The sequence below is a fragment of the Arvicanthis niloticus genome, chromosome 3 (assembly GCF_011762505.2).
Source record: "Arvicanthis niloticus isolate mArvNil1 chromosome 3, mArvNil1.pat.X, whole genome shotgun sequence".
NCBI lineage: Eukaryota > Metazoa > Chordata > Mammalia > Rodentia > Muridae > Arvicanthis > Arvicanthis niloticus.
Window position 1 is genome coordinate 60330996 of NC_047660.1, and position 18514 is coordinate 60349509.

The 18514-nt window shown below is 41.1% G+C and overlaps 1 long non-coding RNA gene across 1 annotated transcript; it reads right to left on the minus strand.

Annotated features, from left to right (window-relative positions):
* Nucleotides 1–10346: 10346 nt before the first annotated feature.
* On the minus strand, nt 10347–17306 carry LOC143441588 (uncharacterized). The gene is made up of 4 exons (XR_013109149.1): nt 17109–17306; nt 13758–13866; nt 11365–11409; nt 10347–10648 (listed from the first exon to the last, which is right to left on the minus strand). It is a non-coding gene; the product is annotated as an uncharacterized LOC143441588 (long non-coding RNA).
* Nucleotides 17307–18514: the final 1208 nt, after the last annotated feature.

Below are 18514 nucleotides of genomic sequence, written 5' to 3' on the forward strand. Positions count from 1 at the left end.
CCTCTTAAAATCCTAGCCATAGCATTTTAACCAGAAAGTGAGAGGTAAAGCATGAGGATCAGAGAAGAGACTGAGAGCACTACAACTATTCACTGAATGTAAGAGTCAAGAAAGAGAGGCAGTGGGGAAAGGGAGAGTAGTCATCTTAGAGAGTTTCTAATTGATGCAACACTATTCAAAAGTAGGCACAGGGACTAAGGAAGAAAAGACTGAAAGGTATTTGTCTAGAACTGATAAAGAAAAAGAACAGTGTTGAGCAACAAGTGCCTGGGCTTGATGTGTCAGCAGATAAGTGTTCAGAAGCAGCGTGCTGAGAAATAGCAAGAATGCAAGAGTTCAACAAGAACTACCCTGTAAGCTGTCCTGAGCCAGGAAGGAGGGAAGAGAGTGAAGGCAGGGCAATACTAGGAGACTGAAGCAGCTGGGACATCTAAGGAACAAAGAACTGGGGTCCAACAGAAGAGGCAGGTGTAATGAATGTTACCATGTTAGAGTAGAAGATATTATAGTCAATGGAGAATTAAAAGTCTTAGTGCTCTGTCAAAGAGTGGGGATCGAATAATGTAAGACAAAGAACACTATCATTAGACTTGAGTATGTTGATGAGCTGTCAAGTATCACACAGGTTGGCCACATGTAACATTGGAATTATGCTGTGGATGGTATGATACGAGCTGTACAAGATGACAATGACCTGGGTGCCAGCATTTCAAAAATTCTAGGTCCAAAATTGGGATAGCTTCATCACAGTACAAAAAAATGATGAAGCACCAGAGAACTGAGGGTCATGGATCTGGAGGAAAAGACAGAAAAACAAAGCTTTTCAAGTGGCATAGAACTACTCAAAGAATACCATCTCTGCTTCCATGCTTTAAGCCAGCAGGTTTCAACCTTGAGGTTGTGACCCCTTGGGAATCATAAGAGTAGCAAAATTACAGTTATGAAGTAGCAACAAAATACTCTTACAACATGAGGAACTAACTGTATTAAAGAGTCACAAACTTAGGGAGGTTGAGAACCACTGCTTTAAGCAGACCAAGAAACTCCCACTTCAGCAGGTCATAGAAAGGGAACACTTTGCAGCTAGAACCAGAGCTGAGGAATTGGAGGGGACGTTCAGTGAAAGACTGGTGCTGGATGTTGGATTTTCCATGAATGAGCTTTCAGTGGGGCATAGGCACAAGAGGGAATGTTAGGAGATATGAGGAGAGAAAAGAATTAAAGGTAAGATGAACCAAACCTATGATGCAGTTGTACAACCCATCAAATACCAAAGAGGACTGAGGCCCATTTACCATGTACAATCAAGCAATATGACTGTCATTATAGATCAGTTAGGCTAATTTTGCCGGACATGGCTAACATATGGTAAGCACATTTTCATGTAGTTTCAAGAAGTCTTAGGATTAATGGTAAATCAATTCAGGCACTGGTGTTCAAGCCTGAACTGAACAAATTAGCTAAAGATAATAGAAACTGATAATAAAAACTCGGTGGAGAGAAGACAAGAAACACATTTACTTTTCTTTTCAAATACTTCGTGGGGACACTGTTTATTTTTCCCTGATTTGCCATTTGGCATGGTGTAATGCACAAATAATAAATTAACTTGTTATTAATTATTGTTTTAATTAGAAAGAATCTTTGACTTTTAAATGTTTTAAATAAAAAAAAGAAGAAATACTCATGGTTTTTGATGATGTCTCAATGTTAACCTTCTAGGACTGTTTTCTGATATTTCTAACAAACAAACGAACAACAAATGGAGCTGAGCTGGCACTTTGTTCTTAGAATGTCTTTCTCACAGCTCAAAACCTCAGGCTGAACATATGTAAAAAGTTCTCTGAATAAGGTGTACAGTAAAGCTTTGTAACGCAGGTTCCACATGCATTTGTGCACTTATATTCCGTTACATGAATTTATTATTGGCCCCTACATGATTGCAGAGTAGCCAACAATGTTCTCATGAAGACATTCTCAAAGGCGTAGCATCCACCAGACCACGGGACTGAGAATGGGAAGGGAATGGAGGGGAAAGCTGGGGTTTCAATGTGACAGCTTTGCATAAGATTTATACTGTTACTCATTGGGGTGATGAAGGGACACACAACAAAGGGATCAGGGGAGTTACAGCTGCCTGCCACCTTTGGAAAAGGAGTCTAGTAACATTTTGTCCTCACTTTGAGCAGGAAAGCCCCCAAGAAAAGTGTTTGATGCATTGAATTTGTAGACATGATCTCAATTTGAAACTATTCTAGAAATGACCGTGTTAACCATAAACCTGCAGGGGTAAGTGTCCCTCACATGGATCTAGCAGCAAGAGAACCTATCTTCAGATTACTGTAGGGTTGGGAAATGAGGATATTTTCCCACACTGCTCCACTGTATGTTATGGGCCACAAAGGATAACTCAAAGTATGTAGTGGTGTAGTTTTCCTTCAATGTCTGAAGATCATCAACCATTTTCTTTCATCTTTAAAAGAAAAGAGTAGCAACATTACCAGCTACACATACCTTAGCTGAACAAATCTTTCTTTTACAGTTCACAATTTAGGGTCTGGTGAGATGCCTCAGTGGTTAACAACACTTGCGGCTTTTATAGAAGATGCAGGTTCAATTCTTACCACCCACACATTTGCTGACAGCCATCTGTAATTCAGTTCCCGAAGATCTGATGGCTTCTGCTACCCTCCTCAGGTACCAGGCACGCAGGTGGTGTACACATACACATGCCAGCCAAATACTCACACATACAAAATTAAAATAAATATTGCAAGATAATTCTGCAAAGTCCATCATTTCAATATAATAAAGTTCAGCGGGAACCACAATATGAACTAGGAAAACTGCAGCATGTCATCTTATCTCTGGTAAGCACCAGGATACCTGCTGTCAACAACACCATTTTCCACCTGACCTCAGCCCCTGGGGCCATTGGTTCTCTAGTTCGAAAGTAGGGAAACTAGTTTGAAAGTAGGGAAATTTCATGGCAGGCTTGAGCTAGGTCATTTCATTACATTTGAGGAATGAATATGGCCCTAGAAATCATTACGTTAGATTCCAAATCACAGTTTAAAGTCTGGACATTATGAAGATCGTGTATCTCTCTCTGAAAGAGGTTTGGGATTCATAAATGAAAGAAAGCTTGTCGGCTGTCATCGCCTTCTCCACAGAGCCTGAGTCAAATTGCTCCAGTTTTGAATCCCAGACTCTCTGGTTTGCTGACTTGGCTCCAGCATCTCTGGGCTTCGAGGCTCCATCCTCCTGCCTTCTCAGGCCTCTGTGCCAGGCCTTCGTCCTGACTCAGCAAACACATTGACGGCGACTTGCTTATTTTGGAGGCATCCTCCGATTTCTCTCGGGCCTCCATTTCTCCCTGCTGCCGTTTTCAAACATCAATTCCTATTAATCTTACCAGGCACATGTTTCTAAGACTATCGATATCCTAGCAACGGCAGAAGACTTCTAAAATCTCTGTACATTTTAAAGGACTAGTTGAGGTTTTAAAGCATTTAAAATTTATCTGGGATTGAAGTCACTCCACAAGCCACATGTTCTTAAAATTCAGAGCCTTTTATCCTCATTAGCTTGCCGTCACCCAGTGCTGTGCCAGATGAGGATGCTAGAACTATTCTAAACAAGACCAAGAAATTTCGAACTGCAGATATTGGGATTCTTGTTAACCTCATGGCAAATGAGCAAAGCCTCTGGTCTCTGGTCACTATTCTATAATAAAACCCCCTGGTAGTCACTGGGACACCACAAGAACATGGCCCACAGAATCAACTAACAAGGACTCATAAGGGGCTCACAGAGACTGAAACAATCAGGAAGCCTGTATGTGTTTAACCTAGATCTTCTGCATAAATGTTATGGTTGTATGGCTTCTTGTCCTTGTAAGACTCCTAACAGTCGGAGTGGGGGCTGCCTCTGACTCTTTGGGGACCCTTTTCTGCCAACTGGGTTGCCTCATCCTAGAGTTTCTCTTGCCTGTGCCTTAAGTAAACTCAGTTTTTCTCCACAGAAATGATTTTCTGACTTCCCTTACTGTGTTGCTTCATTTGCTCACATCATTGTGCTCTAGAAAAAGGGCGGGGGGGGGGGGGTGTTTTCTCTGCCTTCTTTGATATTTTCAACTCTCTTCACTTTACCATCATCTTTGATCATTTCTAGTCCTTACCTTTACTTTCCATTTGTCTCTCCTCATTAGTGTTAGTCATCAAACTTGACCGTCTACCTTTGTTTTTCAGAGACTTTGTGACACAGCTCACATTCTTCCTCTACAGGCCTCTCGAGACCTCTGGTTATCTAGGTCAGTACAGTGGTGTCATCCTTGCTTGTTACACATCTTCCTGAGTGCCAATATCTCCTCATAAGTAGATTAGGACCTTGGTTTCACTGTGAACTCTCCTTGGATACAGACCAGAATCACCCTGGATTAGGTGAAACAGTCCAGAAGTGTGGTTGGAATTATTGATTTCAAAGTCAAGAGTTGGAATCTTGACACTACTATGAACATGAGCTTTCGTTTGGACAAATTACCTTAAATGTCCTAGGGCTCATTTGTCTCACTTCTAAACTGGAGACTGTCACATACTTAAAAGGAAGTTAGGTTATTGAATGACATAACAGGTAAAAGCTCTCTGAGATGTTAGTCCATCATCATTCTGCCAAAACTTCAAAACATATCCTATACTTAGTATACATTGCATTGTGAGTGGATTGGGAAGATTAATAGGCATTATATCAGAGACCATCCCCAGAAAGATATACTGAATAATACATTACTTAACTTACTCAGTTGTTACTCCAATGAATGTAGAACGAATACTTCTTAAACACACTAAAGACAAGCAGAGATACGAGTAGCAAAGGCTGTTCATGTGGACTGGCTTTGTCCAAGCACTGTTCTCTACAGGACACATTTGAGGTAGTATCAGTAGGGGAAATAGGGACAATCTATAACAATGCTGCCCTTTTCCATTGTATTGCTTTTCTTTTTTGGAAGGGTTTTATTTTTAAGAGAAATTTACGTTCATCATGGAGAGCCCATGTTCAGAGGTTTACCAGGCACACACAATCTTCTCCCCTATCAGTATCTCCCACCAGCACAGTATGTTCGCCATAGCATAGGTACCTGTACTGTATACCATAGTGCATCCAGAGTACATATATAATGTTCAAATCCAACTCTTGCTGTTTTAGTTCTATGTATTTACAGTCCATGACAGTTGTCCTTCATTGGAAGCAGTGTCACATTTATGGAGTATTTTCACTACTTTAAAGGTCTTCTCCCTCCACCTCTACCTATACTCCATAAAACCAGTGTTTTACTGTCTTCATGGTTTGGCCTTTTCACCTGACACATGGCCATTTCAGTTTGATTTCTTTCCTGAATGTCTTTTCATGATTTGATACATTTTTTTTTCAGGCATAGTTTATTCCTCATTTATCTTCAGTCCTGAATGATAGCATATTGTTTGGATAAATACGTTTAACTTTATCCATTTTCCCACCAAAGCACATCTTAATTGTGTCCACTCTCTGAAAACCATTAATAAACTGCTTGAAAAATGACTATGCATGCTTTCATGTGGATATATAATCCCTTTGGGCAAGCAAACACCAGAAGCTCAAAAAGTAGCAAAGTACTAGATGTACACCACCTTTTCTTCTTAGTAATTACATTAAATGTAAATGTATTACATTCCACAATAACAGGAGATACAGAAAGAATAAATATCTCTACAAGAAAATAACACGAGATCTAAAGGCACAAAGGTTTATGTGACAGGGTGGCATGAGATGGTTGTGTAAATAGTAACCAAAAGTGATATGCACTGGATATATTAATATCTAACAAAATAGGGATTGGGACAAAAGTGAGGAACGTTGATTGATCATTAAGTTCTAACAATTATAAGAAAATTTGTTCCTAATTGCAGAGCCAGAATAGGCTCTTCCCTTCATGGTGAATCTGTGTTGACTAGCTTGTCAGGACAACTCACTGAGAAAAGTGGGCATCCTTGTCATGAGAAAAGCACCTAGCCTCACAATGAGGAAGGTATGGCTTCAGGTAGGGAAGCAGCAGGGAGCTGGCTAGTGACATTGTATCCTCACTCAGGAAAATTAGAGTGAGCAGGAAGTTGGGCTGGGCTACCAGGCCTACAGGCCTGCCTCTGGTGACTCACTTTCTCTAGCCAGCCTCCACTTTTAGAGAATCCATAATCTTCCCAAACAGTGCCACCAGCTGGGGACCAAGTGTTCAAATAAATTTGTCTGTTGGGGTCATTTTGTATTTCAAATGGTCATAAAAATACCAGAGACCTAGGAAGTGAGATACTCTCAGGACTCAAAGAGAGGGACCTTAGATGAAATGCCCTACAGTAGGTAAAGGGAACTTGTAGAGCCCACCTCCAGCAGGAAGACAGGGCATCAAGTGAGGTATGAGGTGGCCATCCCACAGTCAAAACTCTGACTCATAATTGGTCCTCTCTGAAAGAACTGCAGGGTGGCAAATAGAAAGAAGCCTGAGGAAAAAGCAGCTGAAAGAGTCAGATGCAGATATTTGCACCCAACCAATGGACAGAAGCTGCTGACCCCTGTAGTTGAAGTAGGGGAAAGCTGGAAGAAGCTGAGGAAGAGGGCAACCCTGTAGGAGGACTAGCAGTCTCAATTAACCTAAACTCTGAGATATTTCAAGCACTGGACCACCAACCAGGCAGAATACACCAGCTAATATGAGGCCTCCAACACATATTGGGTCTGTGTTTAGTCAGAGAAGATGCACCTAACCCTCAAGAGACTGGACCTGTCGAGTTGTGTGTTCTACCTAAAAGTATTTAAACTGAAAGTTTTCAAAATACTGTAGTAGCCTACAAACACAAGGCTCCTGCTTGTCCAGGACTGATGTTGAGCCTCCTAGTCTCTGAAGAACTATGATAGAGGCCAATGTACTGGCTGTGCCACTGTACTTTCAAGGCCCCCACACCAGTCTTCCTGGACCCTGCATCTCCTCACTCCTATCTCATGCACCAAACTCTTAATTCACTTAGCCTTTATCTTTCTTCCTCATAGACTCTCAGTCCTTTAGGGGAACAATATAAAGTATAAAGCTTAACTTAATCCACTCAAAGGAGAACTCCTAAAATAAGAAATTTCCATGATTCTTCCAAAATCTATTTTTCTTTAAAGTCCCCCAAAATGTAACCTCCGTGGCTCCCTAGGATAAATTCTCTTTAAAAGAATAGGTGTACTAAAGCCCCTATGCATTTGTTACTCTGACTTGGAAAAGTTCGTTGATGTATAAAACCATACCTCAAACCCCCTATAACTGAGAATCCAGTTCACAGTTTGAACTTAGGCAAAAGTGCCGCAGGCGAAGCACAGATGCTGGCCCATTGGCCATTTCGTCACTACACTAAAGTTCTGTCCCCATCATATATAGTCAGAGCCAGACTGATCACTGCAATGTGGGGTTGTATAACAAGGTCAAATAAGTCCAGGCATGTCATCGTTACCTGGGAAGTTATTTGTGGAAAAGTGAGCAAGTACAGAATGACATGAGACACGCAGAACACCCATGACATTGAAATAAACACCTGTCAGTCACTGGCAAAGGTCTTCCAAAACAAGCTGCATTTTACATCTCTCAGTATAATGAAGATCACATCACAGCCAACTTATTATCAAAGCTCAAAACCAAATAAATGTACGGCACCGTTGCCAAGGTCTTTCCTCGGGTTTTATTATTGCTGACAATAGAGCCAGTGTTATGAGAAGCATGCTTGTTGGGCAATCCACACATGACATGCTTTGTTCTCTGCCTGAACCTGCTCTGGCATGACTTTAGGACTAATACTCTTTATTTTTGGTGTTAATATTAAACACTATTTGGCAGAAGTATGTGAATTCTGCAGTCTTTAGTCAGACCCTGAAATGCTTGGAAGATTCTTCCAGAATGATAAGGGAGAAAATGCTCTAACATTTCTGGGCAAAGATTAAAAGACCCAAATGACACATAGCTGATCTTGGTGGTTTCTATTGTTGAGAACTTGGCTAGAGATACTTGAGACACATAGCCCTTGCTTGGAGACAATAGGTGAGAAAATGGGGGTACTGAGGAGACAAGGGCTCAGAAATTGCTTGTGGTGCATCTAAATCCCTCCTCAAACACTGTGATAGCAACCACTGTGGCTGCACTTGTACTTGTAGCATGAGACCCCTTGAAGACACAAAGACCTTTCCTGAATGGGCCACATCAGAGACAGATGAGATGGAATCCGGCTCTCTTAGATTCTAATCCAGTTTCAGACACTAATACATACTCTAGACTATCTTTTGGCCTTTATACTTATGTCCCTCATCTCTAGTGTCCCCTCAGCCAAAGTTGGCAGTCATTAGTAGGTCAAGCTGAATGAAGAGTGTGTTGGGTTTCCCTATGTAGGAGTATCTAGCTCAGAGTTGCAGTAACAATCTACCCAGAGATCCAGTTTCATATTGTTCTGCAAATGTTCAACCTTTGCATGTATGTTTCCAGATGTCAGATGATGAATCTTAGACCATTGTGGCCTTATTTGAATATATATTATTTTGTGGATAAAATTGCTTTTCAAATACATTGTTTTAAACACCTCTCCAAACAGTGAAATTAATAATCTCTCTGTAGCAAAAGCCTTCCTGTCTCAGCTATTTCTGCACTCACAAAGCACTGGTATTATTCCACTAGGAGTTGAGTAACTGCAGCTATATTGTAACAGTTAAGATCTGAAAAGGGGAAGTGTAACACGGCCCATGGACTGTGACACTGACAAGGGCTGGCTTCCAAGCCTGAGGCTCCATTTCAGGCCTGGGCCATGTCATAGAGGCAGATCTTGACATGGGCAGAAATCTGATCCAGGATTACAGTTTAGCTGATTAACAGCTTTACCCTCAAGATCTTGGGAAGGTAGCTTAAAAGAAACATTGTATATCCCTAACACTTCTGACAGAAAAGGAGGGTCAGCTATCCAACAATGCAGGAATCTAGGAGTGGTTCCCAATAAGCAACAGACAGATGGTTCAAAGGGCCTCAGGGCTAGAGGCCAGGAGAGTCTGGCTGTCAGAACTGAGCCTGTCAGCCCTGTGTTCAGACCTGTGAAGGAGGCTCTTAGAATGGCTCTCTGCTGGAAGCTGTAAACAGAAAACTGAGGGTTGCTAGCCCGGTAGGAAATGCTTTTGCTTCCTTTAACACTTGCCCCTAAGAACCCAGTCAGATCTGGAGCTGGAAGAAAGCAACTGAGGGCAAAGTAGTGGGCATGTTACACTTGGGCAGATGGAGAAGGGCAGAGCGCTTAGGGAAGCCTTCTAGCTTGGCCTCTGAGGAAAGGTTTCTCCACCTCTGGTTTGCATTACAACAAGACAAGATTAGAGGATTCCTAAAGAATGGCCAGATGGGGCAGTAGGAGAAGGGGGCACAGCAGTCACAAGACAGGACACTCAAAAACCCGATGGAAGAAAACGTATGTTCCATACCTTTGGGTTTGACAGCCAGAGGGTTTGAAAGAGGAGTAGAGGGCAGAAGACTTATCCTGATGTGGGAGAAGAAGGAGCAAACCAGATGAACACCATGGATCCTCTTGTTCTGCTCCTGGTCCAATGAGAGATGTGCAAGCATCTCAGACTCCAGCAGCCATGTCCACAGCTGCATCCCCACCCCCACCCCGTGCCTCCTGCTCCATGATGGACTTCAGCCCTCTCAAACTATGAACCAAAATCCATTCTTCCTCCTTCCTTCTTGTCAGGGCTTTGACCTCCATAACTGCAGAGAAAGCACTGACAGGACCAGATTTATAATTTTGCTATGAGTCATAACACCAAGTCTGCCAACACAGATCCTGGTCTTCCATTTATAACCCTTCTAATCCCTTCATCTTATTCTCCTTCATTTAAAATTATAAGATAAATTTAGTAGTGTTTAATATTTTGAGTCGGTAGCCTAGACAAGAGTCTTGGTATAAATGTCATATAGAATGTGTGTTTGGAAAGGTTACCTTCCCACTTCCCTTCTGGTGTCAGTTAATGCTCACTCAGCTGATCTCTGCTAGACACCCAGGGAAACAATAGCATCTGCATGTTTTCCTCTTCCCCTGAAAGGAACTCCACTACCAGTCATTTCACAATGAGACTGATGTTATTTCAAAGGATGAAAACATGATAAACATGATTTTGAAACAAAGAAGTCATTAAGCCATACAACCAGAATGTAAAATAATGCTTCCAAATGATATTTTCTATAAGCAAAATAAAATATTCAAGAAGATTTTAATATACCACCAAAGGAAGTATCCTTAAAAACTATTCTCTTTGTTTCTGTGTATTCTTCTTGGTATCCTTAAGGTCACAGGAGGATTGAGTAGAAGGTTTTGAATAGGGCTGCCTATTTTAAGTGTTTTCTAGTGGTTTAATTTGCAACCTTAAAGCCTGTTTGTCCCAATAAAATCTCCAAGTGTTCAAAGGTCTCTGTCACAAGAGCCATCGATGAGAACGATGAGAACTAACATTTGAATACAGGAATCATCTCCTCCCATCCAGTGGTACTGAAACTGCTTTGGATGCTGGTGTCCACTGTTAAGTCAGTCTGCAAACATCAGAAGAATACTTAGCAGCCCTGTAAAAGTATAAGAGGGAGTGAATCTCAAAACTTAGTTTTTAGAATAAAACATTATAAATTATACTATGTGTCCATTCATTCCAAAAATATTTGCCAGTTTTCAACTCTACAGAGAAACCAGGGTAACGTATCAGGGAAAGGGCCTATCTCTTGGAGAGTTCTGCCCAAACAGGAGCTACTTAGTCACTATAGAATGAAGATGCCCAGTTGAACCTGAAAACATATTTATGCAACGTTTGCTGTTCAATGTCTTGCCCAAAAGAATTCTCCACTATACCAGGAATGTTAAACCAGAGCCTTAGAAACCAAAATAACCCTAAGTGAGTACTAATGGCCAGAGAGTGATAATATGAGCTTTAAAAATGAGGGAAGGTAATTAAAACTATTTATTCTATAAATATGTACATGTAGATTTCCTAGAAAGAGAACTTATAGTTTATTGAACAACCAAGGCAGGGAGTTTGTGGACAACACAGGCATTTGGAGTCATTCTTCACCTGGCATTTCCTTTACAAATTCACTCTGGCTTAAACATCAACATCTCCTGTGTTTTAAAAGCGTTCGAGACAGTCATGAAAGGTGTTGGACTGAATTCCATTGCACGCATGCTACTATTTTAGATCTGTATTCCCAGTTTCCAGTCTCCCAGTAGGCAAGAGAGGTTTTTTATTTGCATTGATGGGGACAATGTGTGCCCTTTAAAATTTCCATACCTCTGTTTCAGCTTGGGAACTGGGGGGCAAAGCATCTGGAAGTACCTGCATATACAGAAATCAAGCTTATGTTAGAGATGAAGAAAGCCTTTCAATAAAGATCAGAGGGTGAATGGGGTGATGCTGAGGCTTAGCAGTCTTCTAATTACCCACTTGGGGAGGCAGAGAGACTGAGCCAGGGAAAGAGTGGGGGAGGGGCAGAGAGATGCCAAGAAGGAGGAGGAAATAAAATCGCACTCACCCAGATTCTGTAAGGTCAGTGGTGTGTGGAAAAGAAACCTACAGCCACCACTGAACTTGCTCAAACTCATCTGTGCAACTCAGTTATTAAGATTACTAATGTGTAGTGTTTCTGTGATTATTTTACAGACATGATGTCATAGTTCCAGGGTTTTACTAATCACCAATCACACAATTGCCAGAGTTGTAAGATCCTTGATAGTTAAGAGTGGAAAACATCCTATGCACAATGAGACGGGAGCACTGTCACAGTAAGGTCAAAGCACTACTTGGCTTGAGTATTTTTGGTGACAAATCAAGACTTTTTAGCTTAGAGGGGCTCTAAGTCATAGGACCATATTTAAGAATGCCTCCTGCTATTGTTTTGCAAATTCTCACAAACACATGAGGCTTCTGAACTGCACTTTTGGGGAAAGAGAATCAACCCTCAGACACTCCAAACAATAACAACAACAACCTTCTTTGTGGCCACTCTAAAGTTAGACAGTCATTGGAGCTTGTGACCTGAGGAATGAACTTCTCTTTTCCTCTGCACAGTCTCCAATCACAGTCTCCCCCAAACTCCCCTTTCAGGGTGATGGATGTACCTTTGTGGAGAGATGCTCAGCTAGATGTAAATGTCTACCCATGAAGAGGCGGCATACATTTGTGATCTGAGGCTCAAAGAAGAGCCGCCAGGGCAGACGTGATGGATGGACACTGAGTCTGAAAACTCCTGGCTGCCAGTGGGGAGAGGGACCTGGGCCATGTAAACCCAGGGCAGTGTTATGGATGATACCTTAATTGTGCCTCTTCTTTTCCTTCACCCAAAGCCTAGGATCTGTGTTCACCTTATCATCTCCACACTTTATTTCATCTTAGGCTTTGGTTGATCTAATTAGGAGCTTGATCAAGGACAGATGCTACCACTCTCTGGTAGGCAAGCGATTCGGACTCAGCCCTCTACAAATAACCAAATGGGACTTCGTAAGCTAATACACAATTGTAACAGTGAGTGAAGTTACAGAAAAAAATTACACTCTAAAAAAAAAAAAAAAAAAAAAAAATAGATATCCTGGCTCTGGCTTGTAAAGAGCAAGCAGCCTGCTTCTTGTTGTTATGGATCCCAGCACTGAAGAACATCTCTCTCCCCTCTCTCCCTCTCTCCCTCTCTCTTCTTTTCTCCCTCTCTTCCTCTCTCCCTCTCTCCCTCTCTCCTTCTCTCCCTCTCTCTTCTTTTCTCCCTCTCTCCCTCTCTCCCTCTCTGCCTCTCTCCCTCTCTCCCTCTCTGCATCTCTCTCTCTCTCTCTCTCTCTCTCTCTCTCTCTCTCTCTCTCTCTCTCTCTGTCTATATGTATTTCATTAAGTTGGATGTTCAGTGAACTCATGCAGAAAAGGGTAAAAATTACAGATTGAGAGAGGCATGTAAAAGAACTGGGATGCTGTGACTGTGTCTCTACTCAGGAGTTCTCTAAAGAAACTCCTAATGTGGAGAGACTTCTTATGCCTCGAGAAATTCCTCCCTTCAAATGTGTGTGACTGTAATAGCAGGCCCCATGTGCTGTTCTGGGTGTGATGTGCACACGAAGTTACAATGGATTTAAATCTCCTGGTCTGGTAATTGCACCACCAGCTAAACCTGCTGTTAAGACTCATAAAAATACACAGTGAGAAGTCACTGATAACCAGCTAAGCAGAATCGATAGGAATAACACTATTTATTCCTCAAAGTTCACACAACTCACAGGAAAGTGCTAGAGATAAGTCACAGGTGTTTAAAACAAATGTGATCTTTAAAAAGCCAGATGAGATTTTGAGTCAAGGAGCATCCTAGTTAGGGGGAATTGTGTTTGTAATACAGAAGTCATTTTTGATGACCACATATATCCTCCACTTCAGAAAAATATTATGAATGGTGAAAATAATTTGAACCTGGAACTTCTGAATAAGAAACATCATATTGTTTAAGAGCAGCAAAATGGAAAGATCATAACTCCTCTACAAAAGTTAAAATTTGGAAATATAGGTAGGTTTTTGATTAAAGCTGCTTCCTCATGGGCCAAGGGGGGTTTGTAGAATTTGGTTTGCATGTGTCTCTTGTACCTTCTTACAAATGGTTTGTGAGTTTAATTTCTGTGTACACAGTTTCTAATATTTTCATATGCTTTACATACCTCACTCCTGTGTCTATCATTATCTATGATACTCTTCCGTGAGGGGGTACTTCAGAGTTAGGTGAGGAATGCATTTGTTGGCAGATGATCTAAGAAGTGTCAATAAACTCTGTAACCAAGATATAGAATGCTTAATGCCATATTTAATACCAAAATTAGGGCTAGTGAGATGACTCAGTAGGTAAAGGAGCTTACTACCAAGCTAGATGATCAGACTTCAATCCCTGAGACTTACCTGGTGGAAGGAAAGGACTGATTTCTACATGTTTTCCTCTGACCTGCACACATGTACTCTGATATGAAGGTAGGTACACACACACACACACAAAATGTAAAAATTTTTAATGTCGGAATTAATGAAAGCATTTATGATGAAAAATGGCCAGTTTTTACATAAAGATGGGGATCCTGTGAGCTTCCTCAGATGTCCTGAGCAATGGGTTGTTCCACAGAAAGGTGAGAGGAAGGACAGTGGTCTGTGCACCTCTAAAGGCTAGGGGAAATGATTTTTATACATTTTAACCATAAAAATTAACAATGTCAGAGGAGAGAAGGATGTTTAATTGGGTTTTGATATCATGCAATGCATACATGTATCAAAATGTCACATGGTTCCCCTTGGGTATAAAACGTTTATGATTTTGATGTATCCATTTTAAATAAATTTAATGTAAGAAGAAAATAATTGAGGAGGACTCATGAATCTGGAGTGAATTGCTTAATGAGCATATCACACATATGTGTGCATTCCCCAATTCTCCACTTCGAGAAGAGGGGCTGTAATGGATTTCCATGTTTAGAAGGGGACACCGGGGAGGGTGGTAATGACTGTGGCAGGTGCCTTGCTGATTGTCAACACTTGCTGTCACTTTTATAGCGCATCTCATAACTTCTGCTCATTAAACACTCAAAATCTACATATGTTCATGGATATGACTTGGTTCTTATAATTGGTCTTAAAGAAAAAACTGGATCCACTGCTCCTGAAAGCCTCAGCTCCCTTCTCTCACAGAGGCAGAAAGCATAAAAGGAATTTAAAAATAATTAAAATGTATTTAAGAAAAAAAAAAACATTTCCAAAGTTCACTTTATTGGTATTATTTCCCAGTTTCTCTTCTGCAGCCAGCACTATAGGAGTTAAGGGAACCAACAAGCCAGTGAAAAGTCCTGTGAGGAAGAGGCCAGTCTTGATACAGTCCTCACCCTGATGGGTACAGAGGACTACACAGGACTATGGCTGTGGAGTGGTGTGTGTTCTCTGGCTCAATGCCTTCAAGGTGTTTCTCAGTCATGATTAGTCTTGGACCTATTGGGATTAAAGCACCACTCATTCAGCTCAGAGGGCAATAGACCTGGAAATAGCCGACTTTCATAATAATTTTCTTCAGAACTAGGGCATCTGGAGAAACGTCAGTCCTTTCAAAGAGCTTACCATCCTCAGAAATTTCTGCACAGTTTCTCTTCTAATGATAATGCCTTATGGATCAAAAAGCTATGGCTAACAACATTCAGAGGCTTCAATTTCACAAATGTTTACAAGTGACCCATGGAGTTGTAAGCAAGAAGATTGTTCAGCTAACTGTAGGGCACTGAGAAAGGGCCCCAGTGAGGTCAAAACCAAAGTAAAGCCATCATATCTTCTGAAGTACAGACAGCCTTGGCTGCCCACTGATACCCACAGGCCATGTGCTCTCTTCCTGTGTCTCTTGGGTCTGTGGCTGGTTCCTGGCTTTGTCTGAATCCTATGGAATGAGCTCTGAAAACCTCTTTTCAGACAAAAGATCATTTTTCAAATACCAAATATGATTGAAGCATTCAGAGCACCTGCAGCCATAGGCAGGAGTAAGCAGGATGTACATTCTGTACTTAGGAGACAGACAGAGAAGGGAGCTGAAGTGGATCAGAATCTTCCCTGGGAGAAACCCTCCACAGACTCTTGTAGGGTCAGGAGGTAACTGAGCCTGCCTTAGCTGGGTAAGCCTACTGTACCTCCTAATAGGGAAGCTAATAGCTCCATGGCTGTATTTGGGGGCAGTTCAGATAGCTCTTGGTGATTATGAAAATGTACACATTGGGTTTGGCAGGTAGAACAGCTCTAGTGACTCCTCCCAGGAACTCAGTACCTGGCCTAGGCTACTTCACCACCGTGGCCTCCATGCTAGCTGAGAATCTCAGGTGTGTAGGCAGTTTTTGAAATTATGGCTGCAAAATTCAAATTGTACTGACTCCTGTATGCCTGGCCCTAAGCCGATTGGTAGCAACTCGTTGAGTGTTTTGCCTTTGTTAAAAAACAAACTTGCAAGATTTTGTCTGAGTATAATCAGGGAAGCGTAAAATTAGGTTCGAAATTTCATAATCCGGTCTTTTGTTACTGAGAGGTAACCTCATTGGATTGAAGGACTTAATAGAAACTGTGTATTTCATTTGTTATATCACCATAGTACAAACAACCGTTACTATGGAAACAGAAGCACTGATGTAGTGTCTCTAATAAGTGACAGCTAAGAAGGAAGGGATCACTTCACACATTGAAAGTACTTTGTTTTACTTTGTAAGCAAAATAATCAAATTCTTAAAAACAAGTGTTCTTTTCACTTACAATATTAGGAATTTTAAAGATGAAATCTTACATGGATGATTCCATAATTAATTTTGAATCTCATTTATAAATTCAAGGTCATGTATACCAGAAACGTCTAAAAACAAATATCCATCAACTTAAAATTCCCTTATTATCTTTCCTCTGTAGATATCACTGTAAAAAAAAATCCATTTACCACATTTTCAGACATCCACTAAAATGATTGAAAAAAATATATACAAACTTTAAGGTAGGGTGTGGTGGCACACACCTTCTAGAGGCAGAGACAGAAAGATCTCTGTGAGTTCAAGCCAGCATTGTCTACATAGTTTTGTTTGTTATCTCAAACAAAAACAAAACCACAAAAACAGAAACAAAAATTCAAACCAAACCAAAACAGCATTAAATAGGGAATGAGAACCTATACTCTCTTCAGTGTTGACAAATTAAACTGTCTTATGTGGTATAATATTTTGTAATTATGGAAAATCAGGGAGATTTATGTATCGCTTTATCTGATATTTATATCTCTATAGGGGATATACTCTCAGTTATTTCAAGCACAGTAAAGTATTTCCTTTCTTCCTGGGTGACAAAACCCTGCAGAACCTGTCCCTTTCTTGTGATTATAAACATAGCCAGAAAAGCAAAGTTCTAAAAGAAAAAGAAAGTGGGAACCCAAGTCCTCCAAGCTCTGTTTCATAAACCAGAAACCGAGTGGCTGCATATAGGACATGTGAGAAGCAGATTAAAACGGTGCTCCCGCTTACCTTTCTTCCTGAAGAGCTGACACCCAATTTTACACTACTTTCCGATGCATGTTAAAATTATGAAGATACAACTAGGATTTGACCAAACTCGGTTTAAAAGCCTCAATGTGTTTTATTGTCGATCGGAATCCTCGTCACAACAGCTGTGGATCAACAGATCGTACAGACTCCGCGGAGCACCACAGTGTGGGAGCTTGTCTCTCTAGACACGACTAGAACAGTGTGAGAATGAAGAGAAAGACTTGTTTACAGCTTAAATGGAAGAGATGGCGTTAGCATTATTTTACTTTTCAAAAACTCTTCCCTTTTATGATATTTCCCACAGAAGACTTCTCATTCCCATTCCAATTGTTCTGTTGAGCTTCGTGAAGGAGATCCGTCCAGAACAATGAATGGTCTCCCATAACTAACAGCCCACTCTAAGAATGCAAAGCCCCAGCATAGCACTGGATCTCTTTAAAGCAATCTCCAGGTAAGGTCCAGCCAACTCAAACGTCCAGCAGGATTTCTGCTCTGAACTGACGCTCTCTGTATCGGATCTACAAACTGCTTGAGTAACCAGTCGCATCATCTCACTGGAGTTGTACGCTCTGCGCCTCTCATTCGCTCAGCAGATGTGTATGGTGTCTTTCGTGGGTGGTGAAAAGGTGGGAATAAACAGTACAACATACTGACAAGAGGGGTATCCATAAATATGCGTGTGCCCATCCCAGCACTTGCTACTTGAAATCCCGGTACCTGCTCTGTCTCCTCCACCTCTCTCTATTACAGACTCCAAGTCTCCTCCAGGGCTTGCCACATTGTACTTGTATAGATCTAGCAAGGCTTTAAAGCCCACACAATAATCACCCAAACTTACTTTGAATTAAGCCATTGACATGTGGTATTTTTTAAGACAGATATTCTAAGTTTATATTGCATACATAGAATTAGTTTAGAGATCTGGAGTGGGATTTGCTAACATCCAAATTTATGTGTTGATACTTATTTTTAGTAGCTGTTAAACCTACCCCATGGTTTGAATCTAATTTAGCCCTTTTCTGCATAAAGACGTGCCAGGTGCTAGGGGACGAGTCCTGGGAGCAAGAGCCAAGTTTCATACTTTTCTTTTGCATAGTTTTCTTTACTCCCGTATGTTGAATCTTAGCAAGGTAAAGACAGCCATGTACTCCTCACCGAAGGCCTGTTGGACACCTACTATCTAGATACTGGGGCACAGTGGGGAACCAGACAGTACGGAACCTGCATTTTTATGAGAGCAGACTGATAAAACAGATTAGAAATTTGGTCAGTATTTCTTTAGACTGTACTGCGATTTAAAGTAGGATGGTGTGAGCCAGTAACTGGTCACGAAAGATGGGAAATGTCTCTTAGGTGAGGCGGTAGACACATGCATTAGTTACTTT